Source organism: Grammomys surdaster, unplaced genomic scaffold, assembly GCF_004785775.1.
Source record: "Grammomys surdaster isolate TR1022 unplaced genomic scaffold, NIH_TR_1.0 314, whole genome shotgun sequence".
Classification (NCBI taxonomy): Eukaryota; Metazoa; Chordata; class Mammalia; order Rodentia; family Muridae; genus Grammomys; species Grammomys surdaster.
The window spans coordinates 1,191,817-1,207,452 of NW_021604733.1; the positions used below are offsets into that span (position 1 = coordinate 1,191,817).

The following is a 15,636-nucleotide window of genomic DNA, read 5'->3' on the forward strand; positions in this document are numbered from 1 at the left end:
GAAAGAAAGAAAGAAAGAAAGAAAGAAAGAAAGAAAGAAAGAAAGAAAAAAGAAAACAAGGCACAGCCTGACCATGGTCATGGACAGGTCACCCAGCAACTTGGCAGCCAAAACTACATATATGGCGTTTGTGTCATCCTTGAATCTTTGCTGTAGCTGGACTCTGATGGGTTGTAAGGATTCTCAGGCTCTGACTAGTGTCTCCGTCTTCTTGGCATTGCATCCTAGTACAAAGGAGATGTATTTAGTTAGCATCACGCCAATGTGCTGGGAAGGATTCTTAGGAAACAGACAGCAAAGGAAGAACTTTGTACTTATCTTATTTTTCCTGACCTCCCTAGTAAGAAGTCACTGGAACAGAACGAGACACATTGCTTCCGAAGCCACATGGTCTCGACCGCAGTCCTTGATATCTAGGATTTGACCTTGGGCATCTTGCTCTTCTTCAGATCTCAGTTCCTAGACCTATAGTCTATAAAAAACAGTTCCTAACTCAAGAGAGTTAAGCGAGCTATCACATAAGGAAGTATGAGACATCTCACAAGTATCCAGTGAGTAGTTTTAGTTTTACCCAGTTTCCTCCTTCCCTCTCTTGGGGCTGGGGAAGGTGTCTTGCTACAGGGAGCTTTGGAGCCTTGTGAAATATTAATGAAAACCTATCTCTTAAATCATTGTTGTAATCAGCATAGGTAAGGACGGCAGGATGGCTTTCTTTAGTGTCAAATGTGATTCTGGGTGTTTACATAAAGTTTTTCTTTTTTTTTAATGAGATTGACATTTCATTTTTTAATTTAATCTTTTTGAGACAGAGTTTCTCTGTATAGCCCTGGTTGTCCTCGAACTCACTCTCTGGGCCACAGTTAGCCTGGAATTCAAGAGATCTGCCTGTTGGGATTAAAGGGGTGGACCACCACCTCTCAGGGAGATTGACATTTTTATTGGTGGATGCTGAATAAGTAGATTGCCCTCATTGTCGAGGGCAGGCCTCATCCATTCAGTTAAAATCCAGGAGAGAGAAAAACATCAGGTTTTTTTTTTTTTTTTTGAGCAAGAGAGCCCTTGGGCAGTCTGTGTTTGAGCGTCAGCTGCCGCAGAGGCTCCTTTGAAACCTTTGGACTGAAAATGAAATCAGCTCTTCTGGGGCTCAGCTTGTTGGCCCACCCTGCATAATAAATCAGTTATTTATAATCAGTCTCTCCTGTTTTTATATTGTGATAAATAATATTAATTTGTCAGCCTGACAAGATCTAGGTCCATGGAAGAGACAGGCATGTGGATGTGTGTGTGTGTGTGTGTGTGTGTGTAAGGAGTCATCTAGATTAGGTTAACTGAGGTGAGACGACCCATCCTAAATGTGGGTGGCATCATTTCGTGGGCTTAGGTCCTGGTCTGCATAAACAGAGAAACCAGGCTGGACACTTGAGTTCCTCTGTTTCCTGACTACAGATGTAACATGGCCGGCGGCCTCAAGCTCTTACTGCCATACTCTCAAACTGAGAGCTGAAACAAACCCTTGCTTCCTTAAGTTCCTTTGGTCAATTACTTTACCACAGCATGAGAAAAGTAACTGGTAGATATAAATTCTGTATAATTTCATTGGGAAGCCCCCACTCACACATCCAATCACTTTCCACTCAGCAAGCAAACAATATGGACATCTTCCCATAGCTTTAAATATATATCCAAAGATACCCGTCATACCTCTTCCTTTCCAGACCATAGATTGTCTGAACCCTGGGGGAGGGAGGGAGTGTTGTTTGGTTGTTTTTCTGTCTTATCTCCCCAGTGCCCTCTAAACACCCTGCAGTCTGAGTGGTTCTGCTGAAGTGGTTCTGACCAGTTAAATAGCCTACCCAGTTGGTAAGCCTTAGAGTTAAAATTCAGCAACAGGAAAGGTATGACTTCTCTCTTCTACAACAGCCAGGACTCTATATGCTTGCAGTGGTGGGGAGAAGCCACTACTGTTGGCTGGCATGAGAACAATGTTTAGTTATGTGAGGCTGGTGGGCGGCTAAGTATATATGTACCAGTGATTTGGCTGTGCTTTTATTTTCATAGGGAAGCTCTGTTTCACTCTCAATGTATCTAGAGCAAGCAAGACACCCTCTTATCCCTTATTCTCTTTGGTGGTTTCTGTATTTCTTTCCCCAATTCCAACCTCCAGACCGTGCCATTCTAGTGGGCAAAATTAGATCTCGCATCCTTGTCCCTGGTGCCCTTTTTTTTTTTCATCCCCACAAAAGGCATTCAGTGAAGGGTTGTTTTTCGAATGATTTCAGACCATCAAGCAGACACATGTCCAGTCTCATTGATGTTAGTATTGTGTGTTCAATGGATGACCAACCATATATAAAGGCACTGAACTACTTACTACACAGAGAAGCAGAGAGCAGAGCTGTGTTCAGTCTTTGTGCTGACTCAGAGCTTACCACGATCCTTGAAGCCAACACAGAAGGTCCTGGATCTCTCAGGGACATGATAAACGTGAGGTATTAATGCACACCCTAGTAGGTGTCCAAGCCTTAATTTCTCATCTATCTGTTAAAAAAAAGTAAGGATCTACCACATGCCAGATGCTATCCTAGATGTTGGAGCTTTCGGAAGCCTACAAGAAACTTAAAGAGAGTAAAAGATAGGACACTTAACTTGGAGCTCAGTAAAGGGCAGAGGAAGCACCCCACAGAGCTCGGTGAGGCCCTGTTGTACAAGATTATCCACTGAGCCAAACAACCAACATCTTCAAGAGTTCAATTGTGTCCCCTTGCAAAAAAAAAAAAAAAAAGAAAATCATTCCAGCTAGGCTAGTTGATGATTAACATCCCCTAATAGAAAAAAGGAGGGTCAGAGAGGGTCAAAGGACCCTCACCTGAGTACCCAGCTGCTCCATATGCCTTGTTGAAGGCAAGTCTACCTTAACTGCATGTCATCTTGGGTAGGAACAGGAAAGACTAGGTTTGTGGGACTCCACCTATGCAGCTTTAGGAAACCTTCATCCTTGCTGGGAAAGACTTTCTAGTGCAACCTTTTAGGGGAGAACACCCACACTCCTGTAAATAACCACTCATCTATACTCTGTAAATAAGCCCCCCCAAAACTTTGATTTCCCAAAATTTGGAGAAATCATACCTAAATTTGTCATTGGAACCTTATGAGAAAGGGAATACATAGTTTACATCTCCCCTGGGGAAGGACTTCTAACAACAGGTCCCCTCACTTGGTTCCCTAGACAACAACCATCCAGAAGTCGCTAATGGTAAAGTATAAGTATCAACTCTTTTTTTTTTTTTTTTACCATCCGGTGGTGCTGAATGGAACTCAGGTTTGTTCCAAGGGATGTCCTGGGATCCGGACACCTCTGTCAAAGCAATCATCTGATAAAAAGAGATAGCAAACTTAGGAAGAGCTGGTGAAAAAAACCTAAGACATCAGGGTACATGGCCCATCTATATCAGGGCCTAGATGCACAACAATGACCCTTAATAATCACACATACAAAACATGTTCATCATGTCTTTCAACCTTGTCAAATCAGGCATGTACTATATATACATATGTATATACATGTGTACTGTGTGTGTGTGTGTGTGAATGGTACCTTCAGAGGTCAGAAGAGGTCATTGGAGCCACCATATGGGTGTTGGAATCCAACAAGAGTAGTCAGTGCTCTTAATTTCTGATCCATATCTCTGGATATACATACATACATACATACATACATACACACACACATACATATTTCTTTAAAGATGGAGTGTTCTGTAGCCTAAGCTGGCTTTAAGCTCACCATGCAACCAAAGATAACCTTGAACTTGGGTTCCTCCTCTTTCCCTCTTTCTGAGTGTCCCACAAGTGTAATTTATGCATCAACCATTACCAGGGCTTCCTTCAAGCTACATGTGCACTCTGTCACTGGGCTGTATACAGTCCCAGCTCTACTGTATAGTTTTTAAATTTTAAAATTTTAACTGAGCTCCATACCAGTTCTTTTTAATTCTTCTCCCAAAACTGAAAGTGGAGGTCAGACTCTCCCTTAGCCTCTCAGCCTTTTCCTTATTTGAGACACACACCCCCCCCAGGCATGAAGAAAGACATAGTTGTATCCAACTTCACATCATCTCTCTTTTTCTTGCCATTTTTTTGAGGGAGGGGTGGCTGGCTAGGAGTAGAGCCTCCTCACTGCCTCAGTTTCCTAGCTAACCACGAAGAAGTGTGCCAAGGCAGAGTGCAGATGGACAGAGCTAGCAATAAGAGATGTGCTTCTTCATGCCCAGAGTACCAGGGCTTTAAAGTTTTGCACATAAAGCAACAAACCTTTAACAGTCACCCAAATTATGACTCATCTCCAGACAATTCGGGAGAGCCGCACGGATGAGTGAACGCGAACAGAGAACAATGCACACAGGAACTGATTGTGTGTGCCTCACAATAAGCGCCATGGGAGCTGAGAGAAGCGAGAGGCGTGTGGGCAGGAATGATGGCAGAGATTTCAGGCAGCAGGAGGTTGCAGAGTGAACGGGACCATGATAGGAAGCCACGAGAGCCATAGAAACAAGAGTCTACCCCTCTATGATTCCTGCCCTAGTAGAGCCATCCCTGGGGAGGCTTTATGCTGGATTTGGATGAGGCCAACCCCCCCCCCCACCAAATAGCTGTATTAGTTACTTTCATTGCTATGACAAAATACTAAACAAAACTCAACAGCTCAAGGATGCAGGCTGTCATGGCGGGGAAATCATGGAGGAGGATGTGTGGGGAAGCTGGTCCCAGCAAGTCCAGAATCAGGAAACAGAGAGAGAGGAACAGTGATGTTCAGCTGTAGTTTTTATTAAACTCAGGACCTCAGCCCATGGAATAGTGCCACCCACAATTAGAATGGACTTCCTACCTCAATTAACCCAACGCAGAAACTCCCTTACAGACATACCCAGAGTCTAGATCTTGTCAAGCTCAACCTATGTTAACCACACAGTGGCTAGGACAAAATGTGGAATGCTATCACTCAGGAGACCATGTCCTAGCTAGAGGGGGTGGGATTTTCTCTGCCTTTGTTGTTACACCACAACAGCTTAGTCACCAAGCACAGGGAGATATTAGCAGGCACAGGTTGTACTAGAAAAACTGTCTATGCTCTCAGCACACGGTCCCTGAGAAGGCCCATCTTGTTACAAATGTGAGACCTTCCGGTTTCTTTGCCGTGTTAACTTAGTCACCATGACTCAGTTTAGCTCAGCACGTTGGGTGGACCCGGAAGCAAGATGACCTGGGTTCAAAACAGGACTCCATCACTCCACTGTTATCTTTGTCTGCAGGTACCTGACCACTGGCTGCCTTGTTTTCCCCATTAGTGAAGATGGTGATAGTAGTAGTTCCTTGCCTTCCTCTGAAGATTTCTGAAGCAGTATCGGCAATGTCTTCACTTCTGTTCCTTTCCTGTCCTGGCTCTTGGCTCTCCCCCACTGCTGTGCTTCAGCCTCTTCTGGGGTTTGTTCCTGCAGTCCTCTATCCTCTGACATGTCCATCTACCTGGCTATCTGCTCATCTCTCAATTCTATCTATCTGAGATGGCACTCCTCTGAGCTATCCTCGAGCCTCCTAGCAATCAGAGCTCAGCCTGTCTTGTGATTCCTGAGGAAAAAGTCACTTTGGGTCAGTTCTGGGCTGCTTGCCCACAGGCTGAAGGTACCTTAAGGCAGGGCCCTGTTTATGGATTTGCCTACATAGCATCAGTTCCTAGCTGAGCACTCGGTGAATACACTGGGTGCCAAGAAAGAGCTGGTGAAAGCGATGAATTAACAAAGGCAGGAAGGAGGAGCCCAGAGGACAGGGTGAGCTGAGCTACAGCTCAGGATGGCTTCAGGATTTGGCCTATATCCAGCCGCAGCTGGAGACACCCGTGACTCTTAACTAGGTGGGGGTGGGGTGGGTGGTGAAAGATCCAGGCAGCCCCTCCCAACCCCCCCCTTCTCCCAGTCAAGTCCAGCTCAATAACCAAATTCCCAACTGCCCCGGAAGGTCTGACAACTAAGATCCCTAATTTAGCTGAAAAGTTTCTCTTCTGGGTTTCCTTAAGTCAGGGTACTGAGGCTTTTATTCATCAAAATATGATTCTCGGGAGCTTAACCCATCAAAAGCTACCCAGGGAAGAAAGATGTCTCCACCCCGCTCGGTTGTTAATACACCATGAACTGCTTGCTCTTTGCCTGGGGTAAGCGATTGGTGCAATCGATATTAATGAGTAAATGATTGCCAGCCATTCTCCCCGCTCCTAATCAGCCACCAGACTGAGGAAAACAGCCTCCCTCTGAAAGATTCTACAGCGGGTGGGCTGCTGGAATGTATTCAGATGGAATCCGGTGGCAGCGGCTGCTACAGTTGTTGCGCAAACTTCCGGAAAAAGGGAAAGGCGCAGCTTGTCCCTTCTTGAGCCAACAGATTTAAAACATGAACCCAACTGAGAGCAATTTACACACCACACACACACACACACACACGCACACACGCACACACGCACGCACGCACGCACGCACGCACACTGAGAGGGGGGTCAGTGTAACAAGAATTTAGTAACCATGTAACCATGCTTGGGTCTTCAACACAGGAAATTGTAGCTGCGGCTCATGGTAAGTCAAGGCTCATTTTGAAGCTTTGTGTAGAAGTGATAAGGTAGGGTCACTAAATCTCAGAGGTCTAGCTGTTCCCTGATAGTGTCCTCACTAAGGGGTCCTCACACATCCATGAAAAACTAAGGGACGTTTAAGTTTCTTAGCTGGACTTTTATCTAATAAGTGCTCAGAGAAAATACGTTTTGTCCTAGATAGTTTTTTGCCAACTTGATACAAGCTAAAGTCATCTGAGAGGAGGGAGCCTCAACTGAGAAAAATGCCTCCACAACATCCAGCTGTAGGGCATTTTCTTAATTAATGATTGATGCAGAAGGACCCTGTCCATTGTGGGTGGGGCCATCCCTGAGCTAGTGGTCCCAGGTTCATAAGAAAGCAGGTTGAGCAAGTCAAAGGAGTAAGCCAGTAAGCAGGACCCTTCCATGGCCTCTGCATCAATTCTTGCCTCCAGGTTCCTGCCCTGTTTGAGTTCCTGACCTTACTTCCTTCTATGATAGTCTATGGTGTAGAAGTGTAAGCCAGATAAACCCTTTGCTCTCCTAGTTTGGTCATGGTTTTTCATCACAGCAATAGTAACCCTGACTAAGACGTGTGCCATGTTTCCATCCCCCTTTCTGCACAGGGACCCAGCATAGTCTATGTTAGTTTCTGAATTCCGAAAGATGGGTGGCTTGGTGGAAAAGCACATGTGAGACTCTGGGTGTGATTCCCCAGCACTGAAAAACAAAAACAAAACCTCTGCTATTATAAGTAATAAGGCCCTCAATCCCCTTGACTTAAGTATAATACCATTAGTTCTTTTTCAGGTTTTGTTTTCTGTCTAGCTTTGGCTGTCCTGAAACTTTGTAGACCAGGTTGGCCTTAAACTCAGAGATGCACCCGCCTCCGCCTTCTGAATGCTGGGGTCAAGGGCGTGTGCACCACATCGGGCTAATTAATGATGGTGTGAGAGTAATGAACCAAATCTATGAAGCAAAGAGGACTGGTGATGGTGTCTGGCCAGCATCACCCTGCAGACCTTGCCCAGATAAGCTTTGTGGCTTCTGCCATTAGTCAACTGGTATCAGGACATACTGCCCTGACTCTCTAGGTCATGAGGTACCAGACCTTGGATCCCATTCCCTGCAGTGGCACCATCCTTATTGAAATCCATGGCACTAGTCCTAATGTTGTCCCTAAAAGACTTTCTCCACAATCCTTGCTCTTTAGGTGCTTCACTCCAGGTACCAAACCTGGATGTGGCCACGCCTGAGTCACTTGCCAGGCCACACCATCCACTAAGATATAAGGAGAATTCCTACCCAGAAGGAAGGGTTTCAGAGGCTGGGTAACCTCCAAATAGCTCACAACTTCTACTGTTGTAGTTGACCTGCATGGTAGAAAAGGCAAAAGCTTTGGTGAGCCTGGGAGAGGCTCAACTTGGAGATCACCTTCCTCTCTCTGGAAAAAGCAGGGGAAACATGACTGTTATTGAGGCTTCTACCTGAGGGCCTCTTCCCCGCTCAATTCAACCTCTTCCGTAACCAACAAAATATCTGTCTCTTGCTGAAGGGGCTATTCTACCTCTGGATTATATCACGCTTCTTTGAGATGAATTAGGTCATTTTGATGAATCTTGTCAAGGTCCCCAATGAGGAACAAAAAAGCTTTTGATTAAAGAGTTAACAAATATTTATTACTGACTGCTGGGCCTTGAAGGGACAGAGGGGACAAAGGCATGCCTGTGTCTCAGAGCAGAAGGTCCCATCTAGTGCCTGCTCTGTGGAGGTGGGAAGGTTTGCAGAGGTGTTTGAATGAAAAACGTCTCCCATAGTCTCAGGCATGTGAATCTTTGATACCCAGTTGGCATTGCTCTTTGGATCGGTTTAGGAGACATGGCCTTCCTGGAGAAAGAACATCATTGAGGGTGGAGATCCTAAAGCTTACTCAAGCCATTTCTAGTTTGTTCTCTCTGCTTTGTGATTGCAATTCATGATGTGAGCCCTCACCTTCCTGCTCACTCTGCCACTATGCACTCTAACCCTCTACAACCTAAGCCCAGATAAACTCTTCCTTCTTTAAGTTGCCTTGGTCTTGGTGTTTTATCACAGCGATAGAAAAAGAACTAACACCGGAGGTAAGTTGACTTAAGTTGACATGAATCCGTTCTTAGCCATTGAGAGGAAGAGGAGACAGTTCCAGAGAGAAGGGATGGAGATGAGGAACCGTAAGTGATGAGTCATGTTTCTATTGCTGTGATACAACACCATGACTAGGCATCTTTTAAAGAGAGGATTTTTGAGGGGCTTATGGTTCCAGAGGGCTTAGGGTCATACTGATGAAGGCAGGTGATAGATAGACCTGGCAGCTGGGGCAGCAGCTGAGAACTCACATCTTGAACCATAAAGGGGAAGCAGAGCTAATGACTGGGAACCAGTGTGTGGCTTTTAAAACCCCAAAGCCTGTCCTCAGTAACATACTTTCTCCAGCAAGACCACACCTCCTAAACCTATCCAAACCGGGCCAACATCTGGCCACCGAGTATTCAAACCACCTCAGTGAGGAAACATGGTGGGTGGGAACAGAGTAGTTAGAAGACAGTGCGTGTGTGGTACACATGAAGCCAAGGATGGATTGCTGGTGAAAGTCTGAAGATCTTCGAACATTTTCCCGAGGAATGGATGCTGAGGTCTTTAGGTACCACCATGTAAGTAACATACCTAACAAAAGTTATCATTTTAGCTATGAGTAATGTACGTATATGTACGTGTGAGTATGCATTTGGAAGTCAGAGGTAGGCATCAGGTGTCACTTTTGAAAAAAAAAATATATATATATATATATATGAATGATAGAGTCTCCTTATTGATCCTGATGCTTACAGATTGGATAGCTAGTGAGCTCTGGGGATTTGCACCCCTCCCCAGCCACAGCACTGGGGTTGGAGATGCATGCCACAGTGCCCCCCTTTTTATGGGTGTGTTGGGTCCTTACAGGTAAGCAGCAAACACTTTACTCACTGAACCACCTCCACAGCCCCATCTGAACTATTTTAAAATGTATCAGTTCAGTGCTTTACCTGTATACACGTCATCCCCTTTCATCTCCATAAACTTTGAATTTTCCCAAACAAGAACTCTGTACCCTTCTCCCTCCCCACCCTCTGGAAGCTGCCATCCCACTTCCTGAGTTACAGGAAGCAAGAGAAACAAGTGGATGTAACTTCCTAGAAGGCTCTCTGGCTGTATCATAGAGGATGAGGTAAAGGTCCTGGGGTAGGAAGCAGGGTCAGAGTGAGCTGGGGTAGGAAGCAGAATGAGAGTGAGCTGGGGTAGGAAGCAGACTCAGTGAGCTGGGGTAGGAAGCAGGCTCAGTGAGCTGGGGTAGGAAGCAGGCTCAGTGAGCTGGGGTAGGAAGCAGGGTCAGAGAGAGCTGGGGTAGGAAGCAGAGTGAGAGTGAGCTGGGGTAGGAAGCAGGCTCAGTGAGCTGGGGTAGGAAGCAGGCTCAGTGAGCTGGGGTAGGAAGCAGATTGAGAGTGAGCTGGGGTAGGAAGCAGGGTCAGAGTGAGCTGGGGTAGGAAGCAGGCCCAGTGAGCTGCAGAGGAACAAGGAGGCGGCAGTGACAAAAACAGATGGGAAGGGAGGGGCAAAGGTATTTTATAGCTGTCAGTTAGATGCTGAAATTCAGAGATACTGATGGAACTAAAATGTCTTTTTTTTTTCTAATTCCTATACACTATTTTGACCCCCTAGCCACTTCTTGTGGGAGAAAGTGAGGAGATTATGATTTTTTTTTTGTTTTGTTTTTTCAAGACAGGGTTTCTCTGTATAGCCCTGGCTGTCCTGGAACTCACTCTGTAGACCAGGCTTGCCTCGAACTCGGAAATCCGCCTGTCTCTGCCTCCCAAGTGCTGGGATTAAAGGCGTGCACCACCACCACCCGGAGAGATTATGATCTTATAAAATTGATTTTTAAATAATTCACTATCACCTCACAATTATTTCAAAATTACAGGCCATTTGGTTGATGGCTTTCATCTTCAATATATGAATAAAAATATGTAGTTATATAATAACATTATTTATTTCTTATTAATATATAACATGTATATTTAGATTTACTGTATAATATATAATATGTTAAAATATAAGTATATAAACGTATATAAAATATTTATTAAATTTTATGTGTGTGTGTATGTATGTGTGTGTGTGTGTGTATAATTTATCTTAAAAGGTAGACAAAACTATTCTTGGGTGCTTCAAAACACATATACCACATCCCTTACGGGGCTCCCCACCCAGCGATACTCTAGCCTAGTCCTTTGCCAGCTTCTTCTCTTCTCTTCTCACTTGCTCTGGCCTTCCTTAGCAGCTGGGCCTTCTCTACCGTCACAATGCCAAATCCTATGGCTCCGGGGTTTTGTGACTGAGGCAGGAGGGATGGAATGAGCTGTCCTCAGAAGCACAGACACTTCTGATTTTCTTTACTCATGCTGGTCTCTCCCCAGAACCGGTTACACCTCCCAGACCCCTCCCCCTTCCCTTCTGTAGTTCAGGATGCTCTAGAGACTTTAATCATCCTGCCCTTCTTCAGGGCTCCCTCTGCTTGTGAGAGTCCTATGCTTGCTCATGTAATCAAACACGGTGTTTCTCCTGGTACTCCTTCTTACATCAACTTAATTTGTAACTCAGCCAAAGAACCTAGAAGGATGAGGGATGCCTTTCTTCCCTCCTTTACAGGTTTTGTTTTGCTTTGTAGGCAAATCTATAAGCTTGGACATGCATCTAATGGACTAATTGATTAGATTAGAGAATTAGATACTTGTCGAAGGGAAAAGCTTAAAAATGCTTTTAAAAACTTTCCCTTTGGCATTAAGCATCAGGTTCTATGAATGGACTCTGGCTGTGGTGCTTGAGATTCTGTATCGCTTATCATTACTGGTTATTTCTCAGTTCCTAGCAACTTCTGCTGTCATCAAGGGACAAATTGTTCACCAGGTGCCATGTAGGTCCTCCAGCTTAAGAGTAATGGTGTTTGTGCCTTTCCCGGTTCCTGATAGGGTGTTGGGTAAGTGCTAGCTACTCAGTAGCTACTAACATCAGGAATAGGTAACAAAAGTAAAGTTAGTCCATCAAGACCATCAACCTCAGAAACCTCAACTTGGTCCCTTCTCTGTTTCTCTGACCCCTTAATATAAAGAAATGAGACTCCATTAGCAACTGCCCATGAATAGGTCCCACTGGTATCTCCCTCAAGTCCTGTGGCTGATGGAGAGGAGGGTGGTCAACTGAATGGAGGGAAGGGAGCCTTGTCTCACATTGTCTGATGCAAAACTCTAAAACCAGACAGTATATGTGGGAAAATCCAAGCAAGAAAGAAATGACAAGCTTCAGTGTTCTCTGATGGGTGTTTCATGATTGGTGGGAGTTTTTATGTACACTTATGTTTGTTAGCAAGGAAGAATACTTCTGAGTGATATAGAATTGTTTTAGCCCTGGGTCTTTGTTTAGTTGGACTTGAACTCTCCTCACTGGAGTCCTTACTGCCCTGTTGCTAGAAGGTTCTTTCATAAGCATGCATTCCAGCCCCCTAGTAGTGGTGTAGAAACACACATATTTCCCTAAAGAAATCATTGAAGAATAACATTCAAGCTCCCTGAATGTTCCTCTGTTGTTCCAGATCCTTCCCTAGTACCCCAGATACTCTGTATCTGGATCCATAGCATAAAGGGATGGAGTAGGGGTGGAGGATCCAACTCTGCTCCTGTTGAGATCCTGAGTCTTGGGTGATTAAACATTTTGACTGACACTGTGCACGTGTGCGTGTACAGGTACACATATATGTACAGCGGCACTTGTGTATATACAACTGTGTAGGTGGAGGCCAGAAGAGGGTATTGTATGTTTAGGGGACACTCAGCTTAGTAGGTAGATGCTGGGGTCTGGAGTCTGGTCTTCATGATTATATAACAAATATTATTAACTACTCAGCCGTCTTTGTAGCCTCTGGTTGTTTGGTTGTTGTTGAGACAGAGGCAGGGGCAGGCATGGTTCTTGCTATATAGACCATGCTAGTCTCAAACTAGTAGTGAGCTTTCTCGCCTGGCTCTGATTCTGATTCCCCTGTGCAGAGCTCACAAGTGTGCAGCACCGTGCTTGCCTGTTCGTTATTGTTTATTTGGTTTTTGTTGTTGTCATTCTTAGATAATGGTCTCATGTAGCTTAGACGGGCCTTGAACTCACTGTATAGCCAAAGATGACCCTGACTTCCTGACTCTCCTTGTTATCACCTCCCCAAAATTGGGAATACCGGGAGTGTTCCACCACTCCTGGCTTTGCAGTGGTGAGTTGGGAATGCTGCTGAAGGCTGGTCTGTGGGGTGTGGCCGCAGGAGGTTGAGAAACTCACACAATAACACACGACGAAGCTCGATATCAGGTAGCTTCGCCTGCAGAGAGCTGGGAGCTTGTGGCAAACATTAGAGAACAATTAGGAAAGGGGAGGAAGCAGCCCCAGGCCCCCCCCCAGCCCCCAACCCCGTTTTAAACTCTTTCCATGGCTTTTTCTCTCCATGGAAGAGACTCAAAGGCCTTGTCCATAAGTCTCTCTTTTCCTGCAGGGGTCCTCCTGTCCTCAGCTCCTCCCCTGACCTCCCCTTCTCTGAGCTGTGCTTGTCTGCCTATCTATAACATTCTTCCTTCTTCTTCGCTACCACCATAGGCCTACTTATCTTTCAAACCCAAGGTTACCTCTTTATAACTCTCCCTTTACTTGGTCATGGCTGCTCATGCCTGTAGTCCCAGCACTTGGGAGGCCGAGGCCCCGGGATCGCTATGAATTTAGGATCAATCTGGACTACATAATGACTTCAGTGCCAGCCTGGACTGGTTAGAGAGCTGGAAGGACCACATAAATAGAGAACCAGAGAGCCCATTGCAGGTTAGTGGCACAGCAGAGGGTTGAACTCAGATCTTCAGTCTTCCCTGTACGGAGTCCTGCTCCAGTTCTTAAACTGTGTATGCAATGCAAACCCACTGGGAGAAGCCATCTTTTGGTCAGTTAAAACTAAAGTGGGTCACAATACTAAGGACAAAGAATTCAAACTCTCTGGTAAAACCCAGAAAATCAGGGGTATCTGAGACCTGTCACGCAGGTTTCTATTATAGACGGGTAAAGTTCTCAAAGCAAACAATTTGTCTGTAGAGCACTGCTCTTTCCCTGAAGTCACCGTCACAGAGTGAACTGTTTCAGGCCCCCTTCTGTTCTGTCTCAAAGTCACCCTTGGATGTCATCGATCCCATCAACGTTCTTGGCAGGCTGCAGCTGGTCTAGACTGCGGAGACAGCAAGATTGGTAGGTTAAAGACCCTGCTCATTGGGGGGGGGGAGGGAGGAGGTGACTCTGTCTGGGCATAAAGTGTTCCCATGTAAAAATAGCCAGTCAGAGCAGAACATATTTGTACTGCAGCATTATTGGAGGGGCAGACAGGTGGATCCCAGGGGCTAGCTGGCAAACCACTCTACTGAAACAGGGCTCTGAGTTCAACGAGAGACCCTCTGTCAAAAGAGTAAGGTGGAAATGAAGATACTTGTAGCAGGATATTTATTCTGCTACATTGTATTCGAAGTGGAGCTCAGTAATTAGGCCTAGAAGAGGAGGTGGACCTGGGAGAAGAAGAGAGGAAGGGGAGGGGAAGAAGGAGGCTATCAGCCATGGAGAACCACAGATGGGTCGAAAGCTGTCCTAGGTTGCAACTTCTATCAAAAGGTTAGATATTGGGTAACAACTCTAATTGTGTGGGCATCTTGTTGACTGAGCATTTCTAAATATATAAATCCTTTAGATAATCATTAAGCTTTAAGAGTCTCATTTCTTCCAGGTACTGAGAGGATGGCAGATATTGTCTGGGGTTCAGCCGAGCTTTGTGGATGCAGCATGGGGGACTGGCAGATCATCTAGCTAGCCAGAGCCCCAGTCAGAGCCAAGGAGCAGCAGCAGCGGGAACATGGTGGCTGCCCAGGAACAAGCCAGACTGGGTGCCGTTTTCTAAATATCCCCCAACAGATACCAAACATCAAAACATCGTCTGGTCTCCAAGTATGCACACACACACACACACACACACACACACACACACACACACACTGGGCTTTCTTGCAGTGTTCTGGGTCTTGTGATTAGATGCATTTGCATGGTCTGATGTAAGGGCAGAGTGGCTGAAGCTTGGGCAAGTGGTCTCCAGGTACCAGCTTTGGTACCAACATTGTGACTGTATCTTCTTGTTTCATTCCTTTCCCATCACCCCAGGGTACCGTCTTTATAGTCAGGAACTAGAAGTCTACAGCAGCCTCTTATCTGCTATGTGGGATGCTTGGAATGAGACCCAAGCACTCACTCTGATACCTTGTAGGTGTGGTTCGTGGCCTTTGCCCAGGCTTGGGGTCAGACTGCCTGCTTCTGGTTATGACCTTCAGAAGATCACTTGCCCTCTCTGAGCCTCTGTGTATGTTTTTGTTTCTTAGACTATTGCTGTGTAGTTCAGGCTAACCTTGAACTTCCTCTTGGGTGAGAGCTTTTAGGTACAAGCTGCTCTGTCTAGCTCTTGAGCCTTTGAGAAATCATTGTAAATTTATGCTGCTGGCTATGATACTCACACCCCATACCCCCCCACCCCTTGGGAGGAGAACACACATGCTAAATTCCCAGAGTGCCTTGGAGGACAGGTGTTGGAGGCCTGCACAGCTTCCATAAGAACTTTGGGCTATCCTTGCTGACCCTCCACACTCAAGGGAACCAGCTGGGCAAACACTGAAGATGGTTGTCTCTTGGTAGCATGTCCAGGGCCCCATAACCGTGTGGGATGAAGAACAGACTGCAGTGAGTGTGGGAGCCAAGAACAGCTGTAGCCCCGACCCTGTCACGAACTTCACCTGTGGCTCCGGGTGAGCTCAGCAGCCACTTTTTCCACACCTAAATTCCTCACCTGGAAAGCAGACTCATCTCCCAGGGCTCCTGCCAAGAGAAAATGAGCTAAC

The 15,636-nt window shown here is 45.8% G+C and overlaps 1 long non-coding RNA gene across 1 annotated transcript; it reads left to right on the forward strand.

Annotated features, from left to right (window-relative positions):
- Positions 1 to 6,586: 6,586 nt before the first annotated feature.
- On the forward strand, positions 6,587 to 14,494 carry LOC114629701. The gene is made up of 3 exons (XR_003712710.1): positions 6,587 to 6,620; positions 13,877 to 13,954; positions 14,481 to 14,494. It is a non-coding gene; the product is annotated as an uncharacterized LOC114629701 (long non-coding RNA).
- The last annotated feature ends 1,142 nt before the right edge of the window (positions 14,495 to 15,636 follow it).